The sequence below is a fragment of the Rattus norvegicus genome, chromosome 18 (assembly GCF_021556685.1).
Source record: "Rattus norvegicus strain SHRSP/BbbUtx chromosome 18, alternate assembly SHRSP_T2T, whole genome shotgun sequence".
Classification (NCBI taxonomy): Eukaryota; Metazoa; Chordata; class Mammalia; order Rodentia; family Muridae; genus Rattus; species Rattus norvegicus.
The window spans coordinates 78,859,855-78,884,477 of NC_141551.1; the positions used below are offsets into that span (position 1 = coordinate 78,859,855).

Here is a 24,623-nt window from a genome sequence, read left to right on the forward strand (position 1 = left end):
ATGAATACGTTTGCTACTTTCGGTCTGGCCAATTACCGAAGCTTCTCGTTATCCCTCCACTCTCCCCTACCTGTTGCTTCAGTTTCGTGGACAGTTTATAGGAAGCGAGGCCACTCTGGGAGCTCTGCTGGCTGGGAATGGCGTCTTCGTTGTGTTTGGTGTAATGATGTGACCAGCTAGAGTGAGGTCATCCTGTGTGATGTCACCAGAGAAGGAAACAACACAAGCGCCGATGCCCATTCCCTCAGCCTTGTGAGGAACGACCACCATGTATATGTCCTCCTCACGATTGCGGCTCCTCTTGCCTGACTTTCCAGGTCACCACGCTGGCCTTTGCTGTGGTGACCTTCACCAGGTCTCTGCACCATGCTCTGTTATCCAATGTTCTGCCTTGCACACTAACTACACTGAATAGCTTTCTTCTGTTCTGCTCCAATAGAAAGCTCCCAGGGAAAGGCTCATATCTTCTTTTGTTATTTTTTAACATATTTTAAAAAATATGTTAAAGACCTTAGTGAACCTTTGTCAATATTCCCCAATACAGCAGACTCTCTTGCCTCCACACCCCTCCAAGCATAAAGTCCACAGTGACACAACGACGTCTGAGTGAACTCTCATACGCTGGAGGCATAATAGCAATTCTGTAGAACTTGTTCTCTGAGTGGAAAGCTCACTTGCTTTGGTAGACTCCCCGCTCCCCGCAGTCCTCTAAGTATATCCAAGCCTTTCTTCTTCTTTAAAAAGACATCTATTTTTACTTTATGTTATAAGTGTTTGTACATATGTATGTGCACCGGGTGCCTGTCTGATTCTTGTCAAGGTCAGAAGAGGGCATCAGTTACCTTCAAACTGGAGTTAAAGGTGGTTGGGACAGGTCCTGTAGATGTTGGAAACCAAACCTGGCTTTTCTGTGAGAGCAGCCAGAGCTCTTGAGCTCTGAGTCATCTCTCTAACCCCAAGCCTTTTCTTCTTAAGATCTTTATTCCTCTTTTTACCACAGTGTTGCCTTCTTCATAATAAAGTTGAATGGGTACATTCTCCATTGTGCTACTAGATATGAAAGACTGGAAGGTACGAGCTGGCATTTCTAACTCTATCTCTCTTGGATCACATATCAGCAACACAAGGCCTAACTGAAGGTGGCTATACCACATATACTAACGGATGAGAAGACGTGTCAATCAACCATGCCATTGAAAACAGGCTTGTAGCATCCCACAGCAGGTAGGATTGCATTCCTCTCCAATTAAATCCAACTCTTGGAGAAAAGAGAAGCTAGAGGTAAAAGTTCTTAATTCATTCTTTGTAGCACCTTTCCTGGACTTTCAATAGATACAACATTTAATTACTCCCAAGTTCCTTCTTTGAGAGACCGTGAGCACCTGGACCATCAGAGCTTTTACAGCTGAACATTCTGTAAAACATCCAGTCCAGAAGAGTACTGAGGAAAAGAACCCCTGAGCAAACAGAGGTGGACACTGAGTGCAGCCCTGTGGGCTCATTACAAGGGGGTTGTCAAGCTAAGACTGTCTGAAAAGCGTGTGGGCCTCTGTGACAGGCAGGAAGTGTGTGAGGACTTATGCCCAGTTTAGCTCACTCAAGCCAACAGCACGATTTGTTAGACAGGCGCCGGGGACCCCAGAACACCGTGGCTCAAAGTGAATGATTAACACGTTTTTCTTGAGTTCCTTCAGGAAGTCATTTTATTCATATTTCAAGAACAACCAGGCGTTCCACAATCCACATTCTCTTCTTTCTCTAAGATTTATTCCTTGGCTCTATTTTTAAGTCACCTAAAATACTTTTAAGTGCTGAAAGCATTTCTTTTCGGGTCAGTCACAGAACCGCACTGATCCGAAGTTGCTTTGAGAGTGCCAGCATCTCCCACTCCTTCAACTGCATTTCCCTTCCACATCCTCCTTCAGAATTGTGAGGAGTCAGTTCTCTTTATTGTCTTAAAACTGAGAATCCCCATCTATGCCTCTGTCACAGATGGTCAGGAGGAAGAATCAGGAAATGGATAAACTTATCTTAAAAGGGAAAAGGTTCTTTCCCCTCTGATTAGGTGAGACTTGTATTCACACTCTAGTTCCTAGATATCTCACAGTGTTTATAACATCCTGTGTCAAAAGGTTGGACAAGAAAGAGGGCATGGGGGGAGGGCAGGAGAAAGAAGGGGAAGGGAGAGGGAGCAGAGGGGGAGGCAGAGAGAGGCAGAGAAAGAGCGTATCTTCCCAGACTCACAAGGCATTCTTGAGGTCAAGACCCTCCTACTGACTGGTGATCTAGGATCAGTGATGCAAATGCAGCTGTGTCTCCTAGGTCAGGCAAATGCAACTGTGTCTCCTAGGTCAGGCAAATGCAGCTGTGTCTCCTAGGTCAGGCAAATGCAACTATGTCTGCTAGGTCTAGTAGGAAATCCCCACACAGTACAGCAAGTTCCTCAGCTATGCCTTTACAACAATGTATCAGCAGTTGTTGAAGAAGACACACCAGAGTACTAAGTTACGGCTAAGAGCAGACTCTACCACTCACTATCAACCAAACCATTCCATTGCTGAGCTGTTCGTTCTTAGAGGTCCTGGTTATGACCCCAAAGTCAGTGAAAAGAACCAGCTTTGGCCATATCATTATTCCCCTGAACTTCTGCACATGTTGGCAAACATCCTGTAGCATCAATACTGTAAAGCAAAGTTGCAACAGACCCGGCATTGTGTTTGCAAACAAAGTTGGAAAAAAAAATCTGAACCCTGAATAATTCTAACAGCTACTTTTCAAAGTGGAAAGTTTAATGCACACCCCTATCCCCGAAGGCCACAGTCCTGTGCTCACTGTGATTTATTCCTCTTTTGTTTGGAAAGTTTAGCTGATGTTCATGCCCCCACCTCCCCCATTCCTGGAGATTTCATAAAGGGCACAGCTTTGTAAACTGTGGATTGCAAAGGCCAAAGGGGTTACATAACCGAATATGGGGGTGTTTACACATTGGCAAACACTGAAAGATTTCTGAATTAATTCACATTCAAATGCATAATGAAGCTGATATCTATCAATCAATCAATCTATCTATCTATCTATCTATCTATCTATCTATCTATCTATCTACCTATCATCTATCTAGATATATCACAACCTTACTGCTGCCTTGCGTCTAAACACTCAATGTGATCGTTTAGCACTGTGCGTGCCACTATAACAGTCAATGCCAGTAAAGCCTTCCTGAAATGCCTAGGCTCAGAATCAAGACTCCTGTGTGTCATGAATATGTGCCGTGCACACAGTTTCCTGTGCTTCTAGAAGCATGATGTTCTAGTTGCCAAAATGAAAACAATGACAATATTTTATCATTTCTCAGCACACTAGCATCAAATTGGACTGTGTTCAAATGTTTGATTTTTTAAGGGTTGCCGTTTCAATCTTTAATTTTATTTTTGAAAGTTAAGTGGAGTTAGCCTTGGGATTAGGCCAATATTTCCAACAGCTTCTGAAAGGATACTAAACATACTCCTGCCATTTCGTGAAGTGTCAATCCCAGCATCGAGACTTATAAGATAAAATATTGATCAAGAAGCTGGAGAGACGACTTCACTGCTCTTGCAAAGGACCTGGGGTCAGTTATCAGCACTTACACAAGTGTTCGCAGTCACCTATAACTTCCAACCCCCTCTTCTGTCCTCCTACGACTCGTGCACACATGTAGTTTAGATATACTTAATGCAGTTTCATATTCACATACATATAAATAAAAACATCAATAATAAAAAGAAAATACTGATTAACTCTGGGAAAGGGTGCGCTGCATTTTTCAGCATCAGATAGTCAGCCAAAACTTAATTCTTCGTAAGGAAATATACAAGTACGTCCATCTTTTTAATATGATTCTTAGTTTGATTTCTATCGCTGTGTTAAAGGCCATGACCAGAAGCATCCTGGGAAGGAAAGGCTCTACCTCACTTGACAGGTTACAGTCTCTCAGACCAGAACCTCAGAGTAGGAACCAAAGGCAGGAACTGAAGCAGAGACTAAGGCAGTGTGCTACTTACTGGCTCTTTTCCCATGGCTGGCTCAATGTGCTTCTCTATACAACAGGCTCTGGGTCGTATACTGAAGAAGAGGAAGTGTTTGTTGAGAGCTTGACCCTCCCACACCAGTTATTAATTAATAAAATGCCCCCACAGACTTGCCTACACGATAATCTGATGCACACTCTTTTTTAAGTTGAGGTTCCCTAATCTCAGATGGCCTTAGCTTGTGTCAAGTTGACAAAAAAACAAACAAAAAAAAAACAACAACAACAACAAAAAAAACCAAAACCAAAAACAAACAAACAAAAAATCCCCTAACCAACACAACATACAAATTAGGTTTTTTATTAGTAAGTGATGGAATTTAAGTGTATATTTGTGCTAGCTAGTTTAACAACTTGATACAAGCTAGAGTCATCTGAAAGAAGAGAATCTCAATTGAACAGTGCCTCTATAAGAGCCGGCTGCAGGGAATTTTATTAATTAGTAATCAATGGGGTGGGCCCAATCCATTGTGGGTGGTGTCATCTCTGGGCTGGAGGTCCTGGATTCTAAGAAAGCAGGCTGAGCAAGCCTTGGGGAATAAGCCAGTAGGTAGCACCCCTCCATAGTTTCTGCGTCAGCTCCTGTCTCCAGGTTTCTGTCCTGTTTGGGTTCCTGTCCTGACTTCCTCCAATGAAAAACAACAATGTGAAAGTGTATGCTGAATAAAATCCTACTTTTTTTGCAACCTGCTTTTGGTCATGGAATTTCATTAGAATAATAGTAACCCTAACTAGGACAGTGCCAAGGGATTACTTTAAAACACATTTCTTTACAATTTATTATCAGACGTTTTTATTTGCTTACCTAGTTTTTATACCTTTACTCCTGGGGTCATGTGAAATCCTCTGGGATGAATAGGAGTTGTGACTGAAAAGGACTATGACATCCAAGATTCTCAAGACAGGAATGGAGGGCTTCCGTGTGTGGTCTCAATCTGTCTTGTGGGTAAATCAAACGTTAAGTCTATGCTGAACTTCGCTACTTTTCCATCCCAGTAGAAACTAAGTCTGAGTCTATCATGAATACATGTGGTGGGGGAAATCCATATAGCTTCATGGTGCCTCCAATAGTAGAACAATTTTCCTATTTAATAATCATGGAGCCTACGTAAGCCAGTCCACATGGGTGTGTACTCAAATTCTGTCTCATGTGCACACATGTTTTGAAGCTGTGGTTTCTCCTGTGCATAGGAAACGCCGTCCGTCCATGTTATGGTGACTAACTCAGAGCCTAGCAGCATTGGCTGGTAGAGTGCAGTCACCATACCCTCAAATGAAGACACCTTCAGTTCACAGCTGTCTTAGGGTTTTACTGCTATGAGGAGACACCATGACCAAGGCAACTCTTATAAGGACAGCATGTAATTGGAGTTGGCTCACAGGTTCAGAGGTTCAATCCATAATCATCAAAGCAGGAGCATGGAAACATCCAGGCCGGCATGGTGTAGGCAGAGGTGAGAGTTCTACATCCTCATCTAAAGGCTGCTATGAGGAGGCTCACTTCTAGGCAGTCAGGATGAAGGTATTAAAGACCACACCCACAGTGACACACCTACTCCAACAAGGCTACACCTCCTAATAGTGCCACTTCCTGGGCCAAGCATATACAAACCATCACAACGGCCCCGCAAGGACAGGTGACCCCTCTGCAGTCCGACGTGAAGTGTTTTGCAGTTTCTTTTGGAAGAGCTCGTGGAGGGAGACTACATTTTCTTCTCTGATAGCTATTTCCCCTGAAAAGCCCATCGGAGAGGCTGTGAAGTCTACAGTGCAGAGTCCCAAGAAGGAAGTGGGACTGTTCACGTGTGGCAAAGTAGACAGTATAAGACCAATGTTCTTCCTAGGGGGTCATAGTCCCTGTAACTAAGTGTGATGCCCGGGTCTTCAGAGATGTGACACAATAGGATCTGAGAAGCCCTCAATCCTCCATGGAGACAGTGCAGAGCCAACTGAACTGCACAGTTAGCTCAGAGTCTAAGTTTCATTTGAGCTAAACTGATGCTCTCCAGGTACCCAAGAATGTCAGGGGTGGGTAGTATGTATGCTAAGGTTAAAAACGAACTGCGTTATTGGGTGAGGGCTCCTGTTACCCTTCCCAGCTGTATCTCTTATGGTCTTCCAGGCTATCGGAGTCCTAAGGCGCATGCAGAGATTATTATAAGACCACAGGTTCTATCTCACCGAGGGAAAACAATAAGCTTTTATTGCCTGGGCTACCGAATCTTGTTTAAATGGGATAATTAAAATGTATGCATGTTTCCATGTAGTTTGGAGCCTGGGAAAGAAGATATCTTTCTTTCTAGATCAATTTCCATAGATGGAACTGATTAGCGTGACCATAGTGACATTGACATTGTGGTCTGTTCCACTCTCTATCTCCCTCCCCTCGAAGCCCTTTAGAAAGGATCCTGTTTAGTGATACACACAGGCACCCATCGTACCCTCTCACACGTTCATTATGGTTTAGGGGTCTAACTCAGGCCATCTGCTCTTTCATGAAAAGTGATAGCTTTTAGATTCCTTTAATGTAGCTACTTATGAAGGATCATAGGTCTGTATAATAATTAGTCTTTTCCTACTAATTGGTGACAACTTGAATCCCCTTTTAACTGAGCATCAAAATGTTTTAAATATTAACTAGGCTTCACAGCCTCTCACTGTGATTTGTGCCATGTATTTGTGGAAGAAACGGGTCAACTGGTCAACCGAAGCAGAGCCCGAGAGGAGATTGTGCAGGATTATGGGACCTGTCACTGCCAGCCACGTACACAGGTCACCAGTGCCCAGACCCAAGGCCAATAGAAAGTGGCTGTTCCTAAACTTCAGTATTGTGTTCTATGGGAAAAACGCCTTGACTCTAAACACGGAGAGTGCTGCCTTTGATTCTTAAAAGTCAATTCATTTAAGCAGCTCGTTTGGCATTTTGCTGGTTGGATCCTCCAGTGGTCGGCAGTGAGTAAACCACTTCAGTGCTGGAACAGTGTTGAATACACCTACGTCATGTGCTTAGTTTAAATTTGAAATGAGGTACGTACCAGTTGGGGAAATTTGTCAATACATATATCCATCTCATTGCCTGTAGTAGTTATCGTCTTAATAGAACGTACCCATGTGCTTATTATTATATTTATACTTGATTACCGTAACAAGTTATATTAAAACAATTGTTTAAATTAGTGAAATTTAAATATTGTAATTATTAAAATCACATGCAATGAGCATGCAATTTCTATACAATTGTTAGTTGATATAACACAAATTTTAACATGAGGTCACTGTTAGCTTAGTGTTTTGTTACATTACTTGATTTCTCTCTGGCTCATGGACTTGGGTGAGTCAATGCTAATCATGAGCCACTTTAGGGAAACCCAGAAATCAGTCTGAGAGGCTCCACAGAGCTTACGGGTGACACGCAAAGACCCTGTGTCATGTGTAGTGGGAATGCTGCTGCTAACAGGCATGTCAGGACACTGTGCCCTTCTCTCTGTACCATTTCAAGGCAATGAAATGTTTGTCTAACTGGTCTTGGGGTAGCTATGGGATGGGTTGGGTAGTGCCCTGAGAGGTAGTGTTTCCTGCTTCTTCTTTTAGATAGATAGATAGATAGATAGATAGATAGATAGATAGATAGATAGATAGATAGATAACAGTAGGTCTGCTTGCTGGTCACTTCCAAGGTGAAACTGGCCTTGAGTTGGGTTTTGAATAGATATGCAGGGATGTGCAAGTGTGGTGTGAGGGTTCAATCTGACCGACTGAATCATCCTCCTTGGTCCACACTCAGTCTGTGAGGTGAGCAAATCCCAGAGCACGACTGAAAGGAGCCAGGAGAAGCAAGCATTCCTGGGTAGCAGGGGTCAGGACAGACGAAAGCCTGAGTTTCCAAGGAGGAATGTCATAGTCAAATGCAGGGAGTCAAGAGACCTCAAAAAAGCAGGACCACAGTCAGCATAGAAAACAGCCCCCATTCCCCATGCTGTTGTTCTCACTGTGGAGTGACTGGGACACTGGGCTGCAGCCCGCCACTTCTTGAATACATACTTACAAAGCTGGACTCTGATATATTTCAAGGGGCAGGTGTCCTTAGCATTGTGTCAGTGGTTCAAGTCACCTGACCTGACCACTGGAAAACAGAATCTCCAGGTCTCTTACACCTGGCAAAGACAGGAAAGCAAAAGGCACTGACAGAGAACTCAGACCCATGAGTGACAGGAGTCCCCACCTGGTCAACATCACTGTCTTATGACACATTGGTCATGGATAAAGTCACTTGATGCCAATCCTGATAATATGAGTTTGGTTCCCAGGACCTACCTGATAAGAGGAGAAAACTGGATCCTGCAAATTGTCCTCTGACATGTATGTAAACTATGGTTCGCATGGATAAGCGCACAAAAGTGTATGCATGCACACATGCTCACACATAAGTAGATAGATAGACAGACAGACAGACAGACATTTCAAGATATTAGGGGGGGAGAGAGAGGAGACGGAGAGAGGGGAGAAGCCATGGCAGGTGATGTTAAGATTCTGCTCTGTGTATTTACAGGTTGTTATCAATGTTCCTAAGGGATGGATGGTACCGGGCTTTGTACATTTAAGTGGGCAATTATATCTTACCAATTGGGTCAAAAAAAAAGATATTAGGGAAAAGACCTCCCCTGCTCAGAGCACTCTAAATTTAGGTCACTTTGTCTATATTTTCATTTAAAAGCATATTTCCCTATGAAGCCTGCTCCTTTCTCTTCGTGGCTATCAGTTAAAATTTCTTTTTAAAAAGTTCCTTCCACCCTATAAGCCACCACTTCTGTCTGGCTACAGTTTGCCTTTTATGTCTTCTGTTTTGTATTTCTCAGGAGAGAGACATGTCTTCATGGGCAGTTCATCCTTAGCCATGAATTCTTTTAGCACTGCCAATTTACACCTAACTGAAGTCAGACAGCAAACAGTGGCAGCAGCGTGTCCAAGAGGAAGACTCCCAGGTCGAGACCTGTGGTTTTGGATTTCACCTCCCTGCCTATCTCTGGGCTTGGGTTTCTGCGGGCCTTACAGTAAAGGTAATAGTACTATTTACAGGCTTTATAAAATGTAAATCAGCAAATGTATCTAACATATCAGTGTCTGACTCCGATAACCACATAGTCAGAGAATCCTGAGCCTCAAAAAGATAATGGCTGAAAAGCTGGAGATAGTGTGAGATGGAAATGAGACATTTTTAGACTGAATAAGGGAGAATGCGTTGTTGAAGAAGCAAGTTATTATTGTTTTGAATGAGAATATATTTGTCCACATAACTGTATTCTTATCCAACTCCAAACTTCCATAGCTTTATTAAAATCTTTAAGACATCACTCCCAGACATGGCAGCAAAAACAGAAGGAGAGATGGACTCAGATAGGGCTTTGGCACAAGAAAAAGAAGATTCTTTTCAGCTCACAGGGGCCAAGAGGACTCTGATGGCTCCTCAAATATCTAAGGGAGAGAAAGACTTAGGAAAGCAAAGGTACAATGGTCAATTCTAAGTGTTGGTCATCACTGCCGCGATCTCCACAGTGATAAGGTACGGTCTGTGTGAGGTCCCTGCTGCAACTGTAACAAATTAACTGTGAATGCACTGGGTTAAGCAGTACATAGCCTATCTTAGTTAGGTTTCTACTGTGCTAAAACACCATGACCACCAGCGAGCTGGGGAAGAAATGGCTTATTTCACCTCAAAACACACAGGTCATATTCTATCACTGAGGAAAGTCAGGCCAGGTATTCAAGGCAGGAGCCTAGAGACAGGAACTGAAGCAAAGACCATGGGTAGGTTCTCTTACAGACTTACCAGCCTGCTTTCTTTCTTTTTTTTTTTTTTGAAAAGAGATTATAATATTTATTTCTTTTTTTTTTTATTAACTTGAGTATTTCTTATATACATTTCGAGTGTTATTCCCTTTCCCGGTTTCCGGGCAAACATTACCCTCCCCCTTCCCCTTCCTTATGGGTGTTCCCCTCCCCACCCTCCCCCCATTGCCGCCCTCCCCCCAACAGTCTAGTTCACTGGGGGTTCAGTCTTAGCAGGACCCAGGGCTTCCCCCTACACTGGTGATCTTACTAGGATATTCATTGCAATCTATGAGGTCAGAGTCCAGGGTCAGTCCATGTATAGTCTTTAGGTAGTGGCTTAGTCCCTGGAAGCTCTGGTTGCTTGACATTGTTGTACATATGGGGTCTCGAACCCCTTCAAGCTCTTCCAGTTCTTTCTCTGATTCCTTCACCGGGGGTCCTATTCTCAGTTCAGTAGTTTGCTGCTGGCATTTGCCTCTGTATTTGCTGTATTCTGGCTGTGTCTCTCAGGAGAGATCTACATCCGGCTCCTGTCGGTCTGCACTTCTTTGCTTCATCCATCTTGTCTAATTGGGTGGCTGTATATGTATGGGCCACATGTGGGGCAGGCTCTGAAGGTGTTCCTTCAGTCTCTGTTTTAATCTTTGCCTCTCTATTCCCTGCCAAGGGTATTCTTGTTCCCCTTTTAAAGAAGGAGTGAAGCATTCACATTTTGATCATCCGTCTTGAGTTTCATTTGTTCTAGGGATCTAGGGTAGTTCAAGCATTTGGGCTAATAGCCACTTATCAATGAGTGCATACCATGTGTGTCTTTCTGTGATTGGGTTAGCTCACTCAGGATGATATTTTCCAGTTCCAACCATTTGCCTACGAATTTCATAAAGTCATTGTTTTTGATAGCTGAGTAATATTCCATTGTGTAGATGTACCACATTTTCTGTATCCATTCCTCTGTTGAAGGGCATCTGGGTTATTTCCAGCTTCTGGCTATTATAAATAAGGCTGCGATGAACATAGTGGAGAACATGTCTTTTTTATATGTTGGGGCATCTTTTGGGTATATGCCCAAGAGAGGTATAGCTGGATCCTCAGGCAGTTCAATGTCCAATTTTCTGAGGAACCTCCAGACTGATTTCCAGAATGGTTGTATCAGTCTGCAACCCTACCAAAAGTGGAGGAGTGTTCCTCGTTCTCCACATCCTCTCCAGCATCTGCTGTCACCTGAGTTTTTGATCTTAGCCATTCTCACTGGTGTGAGGTGAAATCTCAGGGTTGTTTTGATTTGCATTTCCCTTATGACTAAAGATGTTGAACATTTCTTTAGGTGTTTCTCTGCCATTCGGCATTCCTCAGCTGTGAATTCTTTGTTTAGCTCTGAGCCCCATTTTTTAATAGGGTTATTTGCCTCCCTGCGATCTAACTTCTTGAGTTCTTTGTATATTTTGGATATAAGGCCTCTATCTGTTGTAGGATTGGTAAAGATCTTTTCCCAATCTGTTGGTTGCCGTTTTGTCCTAACCACCGTGTCCTTTGCCTTACAGAAGCTTTGCAGTTTTATGAGATTCCATTTGTCGATTTTTTTTTTTATTAACTTGAGTATTTCTTATATACATTTCGAGTGTTATTCCCTTTCCCGGTTTCCGGGCAAACATCCCCCTCCCCCCTCCCCTTCCTTATGGGTGTTCCCCTCCCAACCCTCCCCCCATTGCCGCCCTCCCCCCATAGACTAGTTCACTGTGGGTTCAGTCTTAGCAGGACCCAGGGCTTCCCCTTCCACTGGTGCTCTTACTAGGATATTCATTGCTACCTATGGGGTCAGAGTCCAGGGTCAGTCCATGTATAGTCTTTAGGTAGTGGCTTAGTCCCTGGAAGCTCTGGTTGCTTGGCATTGTTGTACTTTTGGGGTCTCGAGCCCCTTCAAGCTCTTCCAGTTCTTTCTCTGATTCCTTCAATAGGGGACCTATTCTCAGTTCAGTGGTTTGCTGCTGGCATTCGCCTCTATATTTGCTGTATTCTGGCTGTGTCTCTCAGGAGCGATCTACATCCGGCTCCTGTCGGTCTGCATTTCTTTGCTTCATCCATCTTGTCTAATTGGGTGGCTGTATATGTATGGGCCACATGTGGGGCAGGCTCTGAATGGGTGTTCCTTCAGTCTCTGTTTTAATCTTTGCCTCTCCCTTCCCTGCCAAGGGTATTCTTTTTCCTCATTTAAAGAAGGAGTGAAGCATTCACATTTTGATCATCCATCTTGAGTTTCGTTTGTTCTAGGGATCTAGGGTAATTCAAGCATTTGGGCTAATAGCCACTTATCAATGAGTGCATACCATGTATGTCTTTCTGTGATTGGGTTAGCTCACTCAGGATGATATTTTCCAGTTCCAACCATTTGCCTACGAATTTCATAAACTCGTTGATTTTGATAGCTGAGTAATATTCCATTGTGTAGATGTACCACATTTTCTGTATCCATTCCTCTGTTGAAGGGCATCTGGGTTATTTCCAGCTTCTGGCTATTATAAATAAGGCTGCGATGAACATAGTGGAGCACGTGTCTCTTTTATATGTTGAGGCATCTTTTGGGTATATGCCCAAGAGAGGTATAGCTGGATCATCAGGCAGTTCAATGTCCAATTTTCTGAGGAACCTCCAGACTGATTTCCAGAATGGTTTTACCAGTCTGCAATCCCACCAACAATGGAGGAGTGTTCCTCTTTCTCCACATCCTCGCCAGCATCTGCTGTCACCTGAGTTTTTGATCTTAGCCAATCGCACTGGTGTGAGGTGAAATCTCAGGGTTGTTTTGATTTGCATTTCCCTTATGACTAAAGATGTTGAACATTTCTTTAGGTGTTTCTCAGCCATTCGGCATTCCTCAGCTGTGAATTCTTTGTTTAGCTCTGAACCCCATTTTTTAATAGGGTTATTTGTTTCCCTGCGGTCTAACTTCTTGAGTTCTTTGTATATTTTGGAAATAAGGCCTCTATCTGTTGTAGGATTGGTAAAGATCTTTTCCCAATCTGTTGGTTGCCGTTTTGTCCTAACCACAGTGTCCTTTGCCTTACAGAAGCTTTGCAGTTTTATGAGATCCCATTTGTCGATTCTTGATCTTAGAGCATAAGCCATTGGTGTTTTGTTCAGGAAATTTTTTCCAGTGCCCATGTGTTCCAGATGCTTCCCTAGTTTTTCTTCTATTAGTTTGAGTGTGTCTGGTTTGATGTGGAGGTCCTTGATCCACTTGGACTTAAGCTTTGTACAGGGTGATAAGGATGGATCGATCTGCATTCTTCTACATGTTGCCCTCCAGTTGAACCAGCACCATTTGCTGAAAATACTATCTTTTTTCCATTGGATGGTTTTGGCTCCTTTGTCAAAAATCAAGTGACCATAGGTGTGTGGGTTCATTTCTGGGTCTTCAATTCTATTCCATTGGTCTATCTGTCTGTCTCTGTACCAATACCATGCAGTTTTTATCACTATTGCTCTGTAATACTGCTTGAGTTCAGGGATAGTGATTCCCCCTGAAGTCCTTTTATTGTTGAGGATAGCTTTAGCTATCCTGGGTTTTTTGTTATTCCAGATGAATTTGCAAATTGTTCTGTCTAACTCTTTGAAGAATTGGATTGGTATTTTGATGGGGATTGCATTGAATCTGTAGATTGCTTTTGGTAAAATGGCCATTTTTATCATATTAATCCTGCCAATCCATGAGCATGGGAGATCTTTCCATCTTCTGAGGTCTTCTTCAATTTCTTTCCTCAGTGTCTTGAAGTTCTTATTGTACAGATCTTTTACTTGCTTGGTTAAAGTCACACCGAGGTACTTTATATTATTTGGGTCTATTATGAAGGGTGTCGTTTCCCTAATTTCTTTCTCGGCTTGTTTCTCTTTTGTATAGAGGAAGGCAACTGATTTATTTGAGTTAATTTTATACCCAGCCACTTTGCTGAAGTTGTTTATCAGCTTTAGTAGTTCTCTGGTGGAGCTTTTGGGATCACTTAAATATACTATCATGTCATCTGCAAATAGTGATATTTTGACTTCTTCTTTTCCGATCTGTATCCCTTTGATCTCCTTTTATTGTCTGATTGCTCTGGCTAGAACTTCAAGAACTATATTGAATAAGTAGGGAGAGAGTGGGCAGCCTTGTCTAGTCCCTGATTTTAGTGGGATTGCTTCAAGTTTCTCTCCATTTAGTTTAATGTTAGCAACTGGTTTGCTGTATATGGCTTTTACTATGTTTAGGTATGGGCCTTGAATTCCTATTCTTTCCAGGACTTTTATCATGAAGGGGTGTTGAATTTTGTCAAATGCTTTCTCAGCATCTAATGAAATGATCATGTGGTTCTGTTCTTTCAGTTTGTTTATATAATGGATCACGTTGATGGTTTTCCTTATATTAAACCATCCCTGCATGCCTGGGATGAAGCCTACTTGATCATGGTGGATGATTGTTTTGATGTGCTCTTGAATTCGGTTTGCCAGAATTTTATTGAGTATTTTTGCGTCGATATTCATAAGGGAAATTGGTCTGAAGTTCTCTTTCTTTGTTGTGTCTTTGTGTGGTTTAGGTATAAGAGTAATTGTGGCTTCATAGAAGGAATTCGGTAGGGCTCCATCTGTTTCAATTTTGTGGAATAGTTTGGATAATATTGGTATGAGGTCTTCTATGAAGGTTTGATAGAATTCTGCACTAAACCCGTCTGGACCTGGGCTCTTTTTGGTTGGGAGACCTTTAATGACTGCTTCTATTTCCTTAGGAGTTATGGGGTTGTTTAACTGGTTTATCTGTTCCTGATTTAACTTCGATACCTGGTATCTGTCTAGGAAATTGTCCATTTCCTGAAGATTTTCAAATTTTGTTGAATATAGGTTTTTATAGTAAGATCTGATGATTTTTTGAATTTCCTCCGAATCTGCAGTTATGTCTCCCTTTTCATTTCTGATTTTGTTAATTTGGACACACTCTCTGTGTCCTCTCGTTAGTCTGGCTAAGGGTTTATCTATCTTGTTGATTTTCTCAAAGAACCAACTTTTGGTTCTGTTGATTCTTTCTATGGTCCTTTTTGTTTCTACTTGGTTGATTTCAGCTCTGAGTTTGATTATTTCCTGCCTTCTACTCCTCCTGGGTGTATTTGCTTCTTTTTGTTCTAGAGCTTTTAGGTGTGCTGTCAAGCTGCTGACATATGCTCTTTCCTGTTTCTTTCTGCAGGCACTCAGCGCTATGAGTTTTCCTCTTAGCACAGCTTTCATTGTGTCCCATAAGTTTGAGTATGTTGTATCTTCATTTTCATTAAATTCTAAAAAGTTTTTAATTTCTTTCTTTATTTCTTCCTTGACCAGGTTATCATTGAGTAGAGCATTGTTCAATTTCCACGTATATGTGGGCATTCTTCCCTTATTGTTATTGAAGACCAGTTTTAGGCCGTGGTGGTCCGATAGCACGCATGGGATTATTTCTATCTTTCTGTACCTGTTGAGGCCCGTTTTTTGACCAATTATATGGTCAATTTTGGAGAAAGTACCATGAGGAGCTGAGAAGAAGGTATATCCTTTTGCTTTAGGATAGAATGTTCTATAAATATCCGTTAAGTCCATTTGGCTCATGACTTCTCTTAGTCTGTCTACATCACTGTTTAATTTCTGTTTCCATGATCTGTCCATTGATGAGAGTGGGGTGTTGACATCTCCCACTATTATTGTGTGAGGTGCAATGTGTGTTTTGAGCTTTAGTAAGGTTTCTTTTACATATGTAGGTGCCCTTGTATTTGGGGCATAGATATTTAGGATTGAGAGTTCATCTTGGTGGATTTTTCCTTTGATGAATATGAAGTGTCCTTCCTTATCTTTTTTGATGACTTTTAGTTGGAAATTGATTTTATTTGATATTAGAATGGCTACTCCAGCTTGCTTCTTCTGACCATTTGCTTGGAAAGTTGTTTTCCAGCCTTTCACTCTGAGGTAGTGTCTGTCTTTGTCTCTGAGGTGTGTTTCCTGTAGGCAGCAGAATGCAGGGTCCTCGTTGCGTATCCAGTTTGTTAATCTATGTCTTTTTATTGGGGAGTTGAGGCCATTGATATTGAGAGATATTAAGGAATAGTGATTATTGCTTCCCGTTATATTCATATTTGATGTGAGGTTATGTTTGTGTGCTTTCATTCTCTTTGTTTTGTTGCCAAGACGATTAGTTTCTTGCTTCTTCTAGGGTATAGCTTGCCTCCTTATGTTGGGCTTTACCATTTATTATCCTTTGTAGTGCTGGATTTGTAGAAAGATATTGTGTAAATTTGGTTTTGTCATGGAATATCTTGGTTTCTCCATCAATGTTAATTGAGAGTTTTGCTGGATACAGTAATCTGGGCTGGCATTTGTGTTCTCTTAGGGTCTGTATAACATCAGTCCAGGATCTTCTGGCCTTCATAGTTTCTGGCGAGAAGTCTGGTGTGATTCTGATAGGTCTCCCTTTATATGTTACTTGACCTTTTTCCCTTACTGCTTTTAATATTCTTTCTTTATTTTGTGCGTTTGGTGTTTTGACAATTATGTGACGGGAGGTGTTTCTTTTCTGGTCCAATCTATTTGGAGTTCTGTAGGCTTCCTGTATGTCTATGGGTATCTCTTTTTTTAGGTTAGGGAAGTTTTCTTCTATGATTTTGTTGAAGATATTTACTGGTCCTTTGAGCTGGGAGTCTTCACTCTCTTCTATACCTATTATCCTTAGGTTTGATCTTCTCATTGAGTCCTGGATTTCCTGTATGTTTTGGACCAGTAGCTTTTTCCGCTTTACATTATCTTTGACAGTTGAGTCAATGATTTCTATGGAATCTTCTGCTCCTGAGATTCTCTCTTCCATCTCTTGTATTCTGTTGGTGAAGCTTGTATCTACAGCTCCTTGTCTCTTCTTTTGGTTTTCTATATCCAGGGTTGTTTCCATGTGTTCTTTCTTGATTGCTTCTATTTCCATTTTTAATTCCTTCAACTGTTTGATTGTGTTTTCCTGGAATTCTTTCAGGGATTTTTGCGATTCCTCTCTGTAGGCTTTTACTTGTTTATTAATGTTTTCCTGTGCTTCCCTAAGTGTGTTCAGGTCTTTCCTGAAGTCCTCCAGCATCATGATCAAATATGATTTTGAAACTAGATCTTGCTTTTCTGGTGTGTTTGGATATTCCATGTTTGTTTTGGTGGGAGAATTGGGCTCCGATGATGGCATGTAGTCTTGGTTTCTGTTGCTTGGGTTCCTGCGCTTGCCTCTCGCCATCAGAGTATCTCTAGTGTTACTTTGTTCTGCTATTTCTGACAGTGGCTAGACTGTCCTATAAGCCTGTGTGTCAGGAGTGCTGTAGACCTGTTTTCCTCTCTTTCAGTCAGTTATGGGGACAGAGTGTTCTGCTTTCGGGCGTGTAGTTTTTCCTCTCTACAGGTCTTCAGCTGTTCCTGTGGGCCTGTGTCTTGAGTTCACCAGGCAGCTTTCTTGCAGCAGAAAATTTGGTCTTACCTGTGGTCCCGAGGCTCAGGTTTGCTCGCGGGGTGCTGTCCAGGGGCTCTCTGCAGCGGCAGCAACCAGGAAGACATGTGCCGCCCCTTCCGGGAGCTTCAGTGCACCAGGGTTCCAGATGGTCTTTGGCTTTTTCCTCTGGCGTCCGAGATGTGTGTGCAGGGAGCAGTCTCTTCTGGTTTCCCAGGCCTGTCTGCCTCTCTGAAGGTTTAGCTCTCCCTCCCACGGGATTTGGGTGCAGAGAACTGTTTATCCGGTCTGTTTCCTTCAGGGTCCGGCGGTGTCTCCGGCAGGGGTCCTGCCGCTCCTGGGCCCTCCCCCACGGGAGCCCAGCGGCCTTATACAGTTTCCTCTTGGGCCAGGGATGTGGGCAGGGGTGAGCAGTGTTGGTGGTCTCTTCCGCTCTGCAGCCTCAGGAGTGCCCACCTGACCAGGCGGTTGGGTCTCTCTCTCACCGGGTCTGGGAGCAGAGAGCTGCTGCGGGCCGGGATCCGCGGGTGTGGGACTTCCGGTAAACACAGAACGTGCCCGGTTCTAGAGAAATTCTGCTTCCGTGTGTCCCAAGCTCACCAGGCAGCTTTCTTGCAGCAGAAAATTTGGTCTTACCTGTGGTCCCGAGGCTCAAGTTCGCTCGTGGGGTGCTGCCCAGGGGCTCTCTGCAGCGGCAGCAACCAGGAAGCCATTTGTCGATTCTTGATCTTAGAGCATAAGCCATTGGTGTTTTGTTCAGGAAATTTTTTCCAGTGCCCATGTGTTCCAGATGCTTCCCTAGTTTTTCTTCTATTAGTTTGAGTGTTTCTGGTTTGATGTGGAGGTCCTTGATCCACTTGGACTTAAGCTTTGTACAGGGTGATAAGCATGGATCGATCTGCATTCTTCTACATGTTGCCCTCCAGTTGAACCAGCACCACTTGCTGAAAATGCTATCTTTTTTCCATTGGATGGTTTTGGCTCCTTTGTCAAAAATCAAGTGACCATAGGTGTGTGGGTTCATTTCTGGGTCTTCAATTCTATTCCATTGGTCTATCTGTCTGTCTCTGTACCAATACCATGCAGTTTTTATCACTATTGTTCTGTAATACTGCTTGAGTTCAGGGATAGTGATTCCCCCTGAAGTCCTTTTATTGTTGAGGATAGTTTTAGCTATCCTGGGTTTTTTGTTATTCCAGATGAATTTGCAAATTGTTCTGTCTAACTCTTTGAAGAATTGGATTGGTATTTTGATGGGGATTGCATTGAATCTGTAGATCGCTTTTGGTAAAATGGCCATTTTTACTATATTAATCCTGCCAATCCATGAGCATGGGAGATCTTTCCATCTTCTGAGGTCTTCTTCAATTTCTTTCTTCAGCGTCTTGAAGTTCTTATTGTACAAATCTTTTACTTGCTTGGTTAAAGTCACACCGAGGTACTTTATATTATTTGGGTCTATTATGAAGGGTGTCGTTTCCCTAATTTCTTTCTCGGCTTGTTTCTCTTTTGTGTAGAGGAAGGCTACTGATTTATTTGAGTTAATTTTATACCCAGCCACTTTGCTGAAGTTGTTTATCAGCTTTAGTAGTTCTCTGGTGGAACTTTTGGGATCACTTAAATATACTATCATATCATCTGCAAATAGTGATATTTTGACTTCTTCTTTTCCGATCTGTATCCCCTTGACTTCCTTTTGTTGTCTGATTGCTCTGGCTAGAACTTCAAGAACTATATTGAATAAGTAGGGAGAGAGTGGGCAGCCTTGTCTAGTCCCTGATTTTAGTGGGATTGCTTCAAGTTTCTCTCCATTTAGTTTAATGTTAGCAACTGGTTTGCTGTATATGGCTTTTACTATGTTTAGGTATGGGCCTTGAATTCCTATTCTTTCCAGGACTTTTACCATGAAGGGGTGTTGAATTTTGTCAAATGCTTTCTCAGCATCTAATGAAATGATCATGTGGTTTTGTTCTTTCAGTTTGTTTATATAATGGATCACGTTGATGGTTTTCTGTATATTAAACCATCCCTGCATGCCTGGGATGAAGCCTACTTGATCATGGTGGATGATTGTTTTGATGTGCTCTTGGATTCGGTTTGCCAGAATTTTCTTGAGTATTTTTGCGTCGATATTCATAAGGGAAATTGGTCTGAAGTTCTCTTTCTTTGTTGGGTCTTTGTGTGGTTTAGGTATAAGAGTAATTGTGGCTTCATAGAAGGAATTCGGTAGTACCAGCCTGCTTTCTTATACTACCCAGGACCCACTTGTCCAGGGATGGCCAGCTGAGCCCTCCGATTAATCACGGAAATGCCTGTAGTTTAGCTACAGGTCAATTTGATAGAGGTGATTACTCAATTGAGGTTCCCTCTTGACAGATGTGTTTCAGTTTCTGTCAACTTGAGAAAAGGCAGCCATTGACATACAGCTTTATGCTGCGAGGGCATAGATTCCTCTGTCATTGTCCTGATTCTTGAGCTTCTAAAACCACAGATACTCCTGATCCATGTCTCTCTTGCATCTTGAATGCCAGCAGAATAATTCCTCCAATTCTCTCTCTTTATTCTTTCTTCTTTATCCCTTGACTGACTGTCTGTCTGTCCTTCTGTTCCTCTGTCTGTCTTTCTGTCTGCTTGTCTGTCTGTCTCTGTCTCTCTCTCTCTCTACTTCTCTGTCTCTCTCTCCTTTGTGATGATAATGGTGCCATACACCTGATTCAGTGTGCTCTTCCCATCATGAAGTCTTAATCACTCTATATTCTTTGGCCACACGAGATGACGCGCAGGGGTCAAGGGGTCCTATGGTGCTCCTTGGGGTATTATTCTGACTACCACTTGGTAGATAACTTGGCATAGAGGTACAGTGTAAAAAGAGGGCACTCATGGAGCCTACAGGGAGCCAGTAAGACTCTGAGAAACCCATTAAAGCATTATACCATAGAGTAGGAATGTAGAAGGCAAAGAGGAGAGGGGAGAAGGACAAGAAGAAAGGGGAGGAGGAGTTGGAGTAGGTTCCTTTAAGAGTAGAGGCAACTTCCTGTCAAGGCTGCTGAACGTACTGCAAGACATACTGAGATGCCCCTATAGAGATAAGGTGATAAGAAGACTAATTTCAGGACTTACCTCGAACCTGGGGTCTCTTAGGCAGCCTCTAAGATGTCAGTATATGAGGATCTGAGACACAGTGCAGACGGTGGAAACATATTTCCATAGGTTTATTATACTTGTGTGTCTCTGTGTGTGTGTGTGTGTGTGTGTGTGTGTGTGTGTGTGCACGAATGCACTCTTATGTTCACGTGAACGTGGGTATCCTCAGAGGCCAAGAGAAAACATTACTTTTCTGGGAACTGGTGATTTTAGCTGTGCACTGTAGGTCTAGAAACAGAAATGTGTCTTCCGAACTGTGTCTGGTGAAACAAGAAACAGTATGGTCTATAGTTTCCAATACACAGGACAGATCTCTCAGTTGCCTCCCAAGCTGCGGCATTTGGTGTGATAGCAAGAGGGGGTATAGGAGAGGTACACAAAGGAGCCAGCCATGGAAGGGAAGACTCTGCATGGCCTGGAGTAAGATATCTGCTGGAGGAGCTCACAGCTCACCGAAGGGGAGGATACCCTGTCTCATGAATGTCTCACAGCAGATTCCACTAGGACAAGTGTCTGACAGCCCAGGCCAAGGAGATAAGCTGTCAGTCCCGAACAAGCATGTTAGGGAGGCTGATGTAGGTGCTGGACCAACATGGAGACTTTGATGTACATTTGGCTTTCGCTGGCTCTCATACATAGAGAAATTCCTCTGCAAGAGAACCCATTTCCCTCTATGATTAACACAATGTTTCATATTGATAAAAATCCTTTGTAATAAAAACTAAAAAAAAACAAGAAATTTAAATGTCCTTAATCAGGAATTAATATGACTAATCAGAAAATTACATGTAATGTGACATGAAAATTACAACAAAAATGTCTTTAAAATATAAAAGGCTATGGGGTGTGTGGCTTCAATCACAGTATTTGTGAGGCAGAGGCAGGTGGATCTCTGGGAGGTAAAGGGCAGCCTGGTCTACATCGGGGGTTATAGGTCAAGGGCTCTACAGGGAGACTCTGTCTCAAAATATAACGTGACAAAATAAAATAAAGGGAAAGTTTATGGGAAGACATGAGGGACACATGATGTGAAATTAAAACAGAAAGGAAGATCACATTTGCAGCTTTGCTGAAGCTTAGTGGGTTTGATACTCAATAATTCAGCATTTGCAGAACCTTAAAGACCGTGACTACTGCAAGAAGTGGAAGGTACTGTGTATATTTACATACATGTGTGCACATGCAAATGCATAGATGTGTAATGTATGTGCATATATTGTGAAGAGACAGATTTAAATACATGTCTATTCATAAGTATATGTGCCTCTATATTTATGTGTGTGTATATGTATGTACATAAACAAGTATATGCATATATATGTGCACATATTAAATGTGTCTTTGCCTGTTTCCCATCAAACCACTGTTGCCGACATGGTGGTGCATATTTAATGTATATGATTTCACGGCCCATCACTTGCTCTTGGGTAATGATTAGGTGGTTCTTCTCTCCTGTCATTAGCTTTACCTGTAACTCTTTGTCTAGAGTTGAGGCCTCCATGAAATGTTCCCCCCTCAACATTAGCATGCCTATTGGTATTGTCCTTGTTCACATCATGTTGATGAGGCTTCATGGAGACAGCTCCTCTGACATTTCTAGGGGTGCAGATTTACAGCACTTCCTGTCCCTCTGTCTCTCAGTTTTTCCACCTCTTCTCCCACGATGCTCCCTGAGGCGTAGAAGCAAGAATTGTGCAGTGAATGTTGAAATCGGGTACCACATGGTCGCCTGCTCTCTGCATTGGATCCGTTGTATCTTTCAGGTTTGTTCTCCGTCCGCTGCAGGGAGATGCTCCTTTGATGAAGGGCAAGACCTATACTTATCTATGGGTACAAGAATAAATATTTAGAGTGTATAGTTATGAATTATGCTGACTTAGTACAGCGGTGGCTGTAGATCCTCCAAGATTTGTAACTTCACTAGCCCCGTGTGTCAGTTAGGTTTCCAGAACCAGACACGAGTTCCCTCCTGTCGAGCAGGCTTTAAGTGAAAGCTGTTGGTCATTATCAAAGAATGCCTGCCACCTTTACACCCTTAGGGTTATCCTGCTATCCTGGCCTTCATTGTAGTTTATAAGAGCTACAGCTGAAGTTCATAGAGCTGTGTTGCCCTCCTCTGTTGATTGCTCAAATGGTGTCTTCTGTTTCCTTAAGAGCTAGTCCTTAGGGAGGAGATTTCAGGTCAGACCTGGATCGTGTCCTCTGAGTCTCGTGCCCTTAAGTGCATGGCATCTTGAGCAACGGATTTCCCAATTTGGTGGATTACAGGTTTTTAAATTATGCTTTTATGATTTTCTGGAATTCCTCAGTGTCTGTTGTCATGTCCCATATCTTGTTTCTAATTTTTAATAATTTTGACCTTTACTCTCTCTTCTTTTAGTTAATCTAGCTAAGGGCTTATCAATCTTACTGACATTCTTTTTTTCTCTCAAAGAACCAACTCTTTATTATATTTTTTTTGTATTTTTTGTTCCTATTTGATTGATTTCAGCCATGAGTTTGTTAACTTTTTTCTGTCTAAGCCTTTTGCTATTATGTCTTCTTTCTGATCTAGACCTTTCGGGTGTGTTGTTAGGACACTAATATGGGATCTTTCTAGATCTTTAGGTAGGCATTTAGTGCTATGAACTCTTCTGTTAGAACCACCGCCATTGTGTCCTATGAGTTCGGGTATGTTATGTTTTCACTCAGTTCTAAAAAGTCTTAATTTCTGTCACCCGTTTTCCACTCAGTGGTGTATTGTTCTGCTCCCATGAGTTTGTAAGCTTTCCATTGTTGATATCCAGCTTTAATACATCATGGTCAGTGGTCAGATAGATCACTGGGTGTTATTTTCTTGTATCTGTTGCGACTTGTTCTGTGTCTAAGTAGGTGGTCTGTTTTGGAGAAAGTTCCATGAGGTGCTGAGTTGAATTCTTTTGTGTTTTGATTTAGAACGTCATTTGGCTCCAGCATTTCTCTGTCAAATTTTTGTCTGTCTGATCTTTCTATTGGCAAGGTGAGGTACTGAAGTTGCCCACTATGTGTGTGGGCAAGCATGTGATTTTTAGCTGTCGTGGTGCTGTTTCTTTTATGAACTTGGATGTCCTTGTGTTTGGTACCGAGATGTTTAGAATTGTAATATCCTCTTGGATTTTTCTGTTGGTGATTATGCAGTATTCTGCCCCATATGTTCTGAATTGTTGAAATCTTTCTATTCGCTTGTTTTTTAGTTGTTTGTCTGTTTTGTTTTTTGTTTTTCTTTTGTTTTCGGTTTGTTTTGGTTTGGTTTTCAAACAGCATTTCTCTATGTAGCCTAGGTTATCCTGGAGCTTACTCTGTAGATCAGGCTGACTTTCAACTCAGAGATATGCCTCTTCTGCCTCCTGAGTGCTGTGATTAAAGACATATGCCAGCCCCACCTGGCTTGGTTTGAAATCTATTTTCTCAGATATTAAAACGGATACACCAACTTGTTTCTCGGGTGTATGAACTTGAAATATCTTGTTCCAGCTTTTACTCCGAGGTGCTGTCCTCCCTTTATGTTAAGAAGTGGTTTGGGGGGTACAGTGGAAGGATGAATTGTGTTTTCAAATCTGATCTGTTTAGTCAGTGTTTTTGCTGGGTTATCGAGACCACAGATGCCAAGAGATATCAATGGGCAGTATTGACTGATTCCTGTTACTTTGTTGATGTGGTATGTGTACTGTGTGCAGGCTGGGCTGGCATCTGGCTAGAGTCTCCACTGAGAAGCTGGTTGTTGTTTAATGCCTCTGTGTTTAGCTATCTCTTGGTCTTTTTCCCTAGTTGGTTTTAATAGTCTTTCTTCGTTCTGTATGTTTAGTCGTTTGACTATTAGATGCTGAGCGGGCTTTCTTTTCTAGTCTAGTCAATTTGGTGTACTGTATGCCTCTTGTACCTTGATCGTCATCTCCTTCTTTAGGTGAGGGAGATTTTCTTCCTTCAATTTAGTTGAAAATATTTTCTGTACCTTTGACCTGGGTTTCTTCTCCTTTCTCTATTCCTATTATTTTTAGATCTGGTCTTGGTTTTTTGAAAGTTTAACATTTCTTTTGACCGAGATATCCATTTCCTCTGCTTTGTCTTTGATGCCAGAGATTCTGGCTCCCATGTTTGTGC

At 42.3% G+C, this 24,623-nt stretch overlaps 1 long non-coding RNA gene across 3 annotated transcripts in view; it reads left to right on the forward strand.

Annotated features, from left to right (window-relative positions):
- Window positions 1-24,623, forward strand: part of LOC102552707 (uncharacterized) — a 58,929-nt gene that overhangs the window by 11,867 nt on the left and 22,439 nt on the right. For all 3 annotated transcript variants that reach the window (XR_015642722.1, XR_015642724.1, XR_015642723.1), the window contains one exon: window positions 8,926-9,126. This is a non-coding gene — a long non-coding RNA (uncharacterized LOC102552707). The remainder of the gene's footprint in view (window positions 1-8,925; window positions 9,127-24,623) is intronic.